Below are 5,943 nucleotides of genomic sequence, written 5' to 3' on the forward strand. Positions count from 1 at the left end.
TACTCTCCTTATATATATAGATTAATGCAAATAGAATTTGTTGCCAAATGACTTGTTCATATTACGCCACTTGGCTTAATATTAAGTTAGACTACTCTCCTTTTATATATATATATATAGATATAGATATAGATATAGATATAGATATAGATATAGATATAGATATACATTAATAAGATAGGATATTTTGTTCCAATTAACAAAAATAGAAATATTCGATTTGAATTTTCTGGATTTTGTAATAGTTTTTAGTGTTTCTCGCTTCAATGGTTTGAAATACTAAGTAACGTGATTAAGTCAAATTCTTCCTCCTTATTTTCATTCAAACTTAGATTCTATAATAATTGGTTAATCCAGATCGCTAATTGCCTTGCACCACACTCGTAAGAAAATTGCTAACGGGACTTTGTGGTTCAATATGTGCAATTTATTTGTGTGTTTACGGGAGTTTAACTTTTATATACTGAGTACATGACAATAAATTATTTGTATAATTAGATTACTTATAAAATAATCACTATTAAATCTATATCATAAGCATTAATTTGTAATTTGATATAAATGATAATTAGCGTGCTTTCTATCACAGGTTAACCACACAGATACTTAAGAAACAAATTACACAAGAATATAACTTAAATCTTTTTTACAAAGAGTCTTTTTTTTTTAAAAAAAAAAAAAGATATTTTTTACTAATTAATAATCTATCCTTCGTGCCTGACCATCCATATTTATGAAGGGGCATATTAGGGAACTAATTATTAGTTCCATATACTGATGAAACATGTCTTTAGAATTAGATTCTACGGTAACTATACTTTTTTGTAATTAATGGATGATGATAAATATGCTTGTTGAGCCATTCTACATCACAGATTAATGTAAATTAACCATTAATTTACTATTCGTAGAGGATTTTGTACGTCTTGTTTATCCAATCACAACGCCGCACTAACCTAGAAATCGACAGGATAACTCAATTAATTCATTTTGTATAAACGATAATTGATTTTATACTCAACTACTCAGCCTAGAAATCGACACGGGATAACTCATTTTATACTCATTTATTATATTACTATATTATATAAGAGCAAATGTGAGGACTTTTGTAGTCCTCACAATAATTTCCCAATTTTTTAAAAACTTTTTAATTAATTACTTTTATGTCCTAATCTTATTTATTTAAGTCAATTTTTTTTGTTTTTGTGTTTTAAAGTATACTTTTCAAAAAAGCTATCGAACTCAGGGACTTTTGTAGTCCTCACAATAATTTTCAAATTTTTTAAAACTTTTTAATTAATTACTTTTAGTCCTAATCTTATTTATTTAAGTCAATTTTTTTGTTTTTGTTTTTTTAAAGTCTACTTTTCAAAAGCTATCGAACCACCTACCTCATTTTTCACGTTCTTTTGATTTTACGATTGGTGCTCGATATCCGCATTTCCGAGCCCAATTAATCCGATAATTCGACCGCATCGCGCCTATTCGGGGAGCGCTTCCTCCAAAGATTTTTTTCCATATCCATGTTCGAACTCTAATTCGATTAAGGAGAGGACTCATCTATCCGTTGTAAGTTAAATTATGTATTTGTCGAAAGTTCATTAACTATGTATAGATTATTTATTTAGAACTAAATAACTTCAGAAAATTAGGATACAAATGTTATAATGTCAAATTCTGGTTCCAAATTTGATTTGAATTAAATAATTTCATCAAAATGGAAGTTAAATTATTAAAGGAGTGGAATATAAATTTTGCTTTCATATAACTACCCACTTCGTGGGGCAATGGGTATATGGTGGTTGTTGTTGTTGTTATGCCTTGTACTAACACAAATTATATTTTTAGTTAAAATATCTACTTTTATATTTTGAATTTGGGCCCGGGCTTAGCACGGGCCTCACATAACTAGTATATATATAAGTGTCAACTCAATTTTTGGTCGTCCTCACATTGCAAAAGATGAACTTTGATTGGTTGGTTACTTACACGTGTTTGTTACTCCTTCCTTGCCTGTTCCACTTTTGACACACACATCTGTTTTTCTTCGGCCCATATGAGCTGGGCCCCGCAATATTTTGTCTATTTTGTTTCATTTTTTTGCACGGAGTGCCCTTCTTTTGGGCTGGTCTTTATATTTTGCCCCTCATTTATGTTTTCTTTAATTTTTCTCGCCGCCCGTTTAACGAAAGTTTTTTGACGAAATTACCCTTACCCCATTAAAACTCTTTCTATTTCGTCATTTGCTCTTTTCTTTTTTTTTTTTGCTTCTTTCCTCCTCTCTTTTGTGTCTATCTCATCCGTTCTAAAACTTAGGTACGAATTTGGATCTTGCTCGTTTCAATATTTGTTTTTATGTTAAATTGTTGTTTGTTGAATCGATATCTTTGTCTTCGTCATTTTTTATATTTAATTGATCCTTTTTTTTTATTTAAAATTATAGTGTTTTGTTATAGTGTCTCTACGATTTTTTCAACTTTAGTTTCGTTCCCATGTATATATTTTGATTTTTTGAATATCGTATTATGAATGTCGTAATATATTTTAGCTGATTTTGATATGCGTTTTGGTTTTCTCTTTGTTGAATCTTTGAAGTTTTGCCTGTGAACAGCTTTTTATGTTATATCACGTTTTTGTTAATAATCCGATTTTTTGAAGAATGTTTTTGTCTCGAGGCAACATATGCCGGTCCGGCGAGAGTTTATGATTTTTGAAACTGAAGTTATACTTATTTCCGCATAAAGTTATGCTTGTTCCGACATAACTTCATGAATTCGTTAATTTATGTGTGTCTTGATTTTTGGTATTGTCTTGTTAATAATTTTGATTTTTATGCAATCTTATGTGTTATTGGTGTTGTTTTGTTAATAATATTTTGTTTTGGTTATGAAAAATGAAAGTTTGCCTCTCACTTCAAGCATACTTTGTAATTTTGTGTTGAACTTCCCCTCCGTGCAGACTTGTCCTAATTCTTAACACTTGTGTATTTTTTTATTTTGCTTATGAAAATGAAAGTTGCCTCTAACAAAGATACTTCGTTCTTTTGTAAAGTGAACTTCGCCTCCTCCGGCATACTTTTCTAGTTCTTAACACTTGCGTAAATTTTTGTTTTGCTCATAAAATGAAAGTTTGCCTCTAACAGCATACTTTGTTCTTTTCTAATGTAAACTTCTGCCTCCTCCGGCATACTTGTCTAATTCTTAACACTTGTGTATTTTTTTTTTATTTTACTTATGAAAATGAAAGTTGCCCTCTAACAGCATACTTTGTTCTTTTGTAAAGTAAACTTCCTCTCCTCCGCATATTTTTCTAGTTCTTAACACTTGCGTAAATTTTTGTTTTGCTCATAAAAATGAAAGTTTGCCTCTAACAAGATACTTTGTTCTTTTCTAATGTAAACTTCGCTCCTCCTAAGATACTTGTCTAATTCTTAACACTTGTGTATTTTTTTTTTATTTTACTTATGAAAATGAAAGTTGCCTTTAATAGATACTTTGTTCTTTTGTAAAGTAAACTTCGCCTCCTCCGGCATACTTTTCTAGTTCTTAACACTTGCGGAAATTTTTGTTTTGCTCATAAAAATGAAAGTTTGCCTCTAATTAAAGATACTTTGTTCTTTTCTAGTGTAAACTTCGCTCTCCTCCGTAAGATACTTGTCTAATTCTTAACATACATGTATTTTTTTTATTTTACTTATGAAAATGAAAGTTGCCTCTAACAAGATACTTTGTTATTTTGTAAAGTAAACTTTTGCCTCCTCCGCATACTTGTTCGAACTTTTCGATTATTTTTTGTCAACCGAAGTTACTATAATTTCAAGTCTAAGTCATTGAGCATTGTATACTAATCAAATGGAACGTATAAACTAATCAAAATCGGAACAAAGCAATAAATTTGATCAATTCTATGTTGTTGAGTAAAATTATGATTACGCAATGTGAATCTCAATCGCATATCGTTGTTTAGTTCAGAAGATGATTTGTTGTTATTTTCAAATATTAACAAATCTAAACTTAATAAAGCATCAAATTAAGTTGAATTACATTCAATTGAAACGCTATATATTATGTATTTTATCTTTTTCGATGTTGTAGCAAAGAAATCAATAGAGATTTCTCCGGTGAAATGTTGGAACGATGGAACAATTGAAAGGTTTGTTGTTGAAATGATGGATAGGTTTAATTGGATGTTTGGGGTTAGATTCAGACTTTCGCATTTTTATATGTTATGGGTAGGGGTAGTAAAGTCTTTTCTTATTATCTTTTAGCTTAAAAGGGCAAATATTAAAGACCACGCATTACGGGGGGAAAAAATTAAAGACCAGCGCATTTGAAGGGCATTCGCGCCAATTGCCCATTTTGTTTTAGCCCCTTACTCCCTTTAATTTATATTATGAGTATCATATTTTTAACTTTTATATTTAGTTCAAAACAAATAGTAATTTTTACATAATCAAAAAAATATTAATGGAGTAGCTTTTTTCCTTCTTTCAAATTTACCCATATTTAGATAAATGAATTTTAACATAACCAAAAAATTATATTAAAATTGGTACTATTTAATTAAGGATAATTTAGTGAAATCGTTCCTCACTCTCTCGGGATAAGTATTTATTTAAGGGGTGCGTCCTAGCTAATAACACCATATCATATGAACCGAATGGAGTGTTAGTTTACCCTTTACATTATTTATCATTATACATTTTAGTAAAATTTAGTCAACTGTGGAGCTACATTTTGGTTTCTTACGGGAGCATTATTAGATCTTATTGATTACTCTCTCTTCATTTCAATTTATGTGGGACTTTTCATTTTCCGAGAGTTAATTTGACTAAACTTTGAAGCTAAATTAAATTAGATCAATTTAATATTTTACATTAAACTAAGATATTTAAAAACTATACAAAAGTACTATAATTACAATTTTAACTGGTGATTAATATTTTTAAGTATAAACTAAAGATGGAGAACCAGATTGATTCTTGAGGTTCATTTAATGAATTTATTTTTTTCCTTAATTTCGTCTAACACTAAACTTAAATCACCACATTTAACTAACATAAACTCTTGCGTTAAAGCATGAAATATAATGAGTGAAATTAAAACCTTATAAATACCAAAAAAAATCTATTTCAATCTATAAATAAGGAAATCATATAGCCAGAAATTCATAAAAACGTCAAAAAAATTCAATTGATGTTTTTCATCGAGTTGTAATTATTTTATATAATTTAGATCATGTTACTTTACAAAATGTCGAGTCGCTTGTATCTCTTTGATAATTCTCTATACACTTCCTTCCCCATAAAAGAAATTTTGTTTAAAAATTGTCTAATTAAGTGATTAAGAAACTTTAAAAATTTAGAAGACTTATCAACAATACATATTTAACATGCCACTGAATTATATTAAATATGCAGTAAAAAAATATGACACAAATTATACTTCTTTAACAAAAATATTACTACTTTTATCTTTTGAATTTGAGCCCGGGCTTAGCACGGGCCTCGTGTAACTAGTTTTTGTATAAACGATAACATGTACTACTATTATTTTTTCAGTGACTTGATCAATGAATATAAGTTGAAACCTTCTTCTTCTTTTTTTTTATTTTTTTTTTCTTTTTTCGTTTTTCACTTTCTTTAGTCCCTACATACTTTAGGACTTTTCCACATTGAATTTTACTCTATTAAAACCTTATCGTTGACCATTAAACTCCGGGATATATATGCTTCCTTTTTCCTTTTTCTTTTTTTAATTAAAACTCCGTGATATATCGTCTTTCTAGTTCTTAGATCATCTATGACGTGTTTTAACTTGGAAAATTTACTTAGCATAACTAAGTCTAAGTGTTATTTATATATAATAACTATCATTTTATTATTATTTACTATTAGTAGTTATAAAACATTTTGCTTTACATATTATAGCTACAATTAGT

This window comes from Lycium ferocissimum, chromosome 12 (assembly GCF_029784015.1).
Source record: "Lycium ferocissimum isolate CSIRO_LF1 chromosome 12, AGI_CSIRO_Lferr_CH_V1, whole genome shotgun sequence".
NCBI classification, from domain to species: domain Eukaryota; kingdom Viridiplantae; phylum Streptophyta; class Magnoliopsida; order Solanales; family Solanaceae; genus Lycium; species Lycium ferocissimum.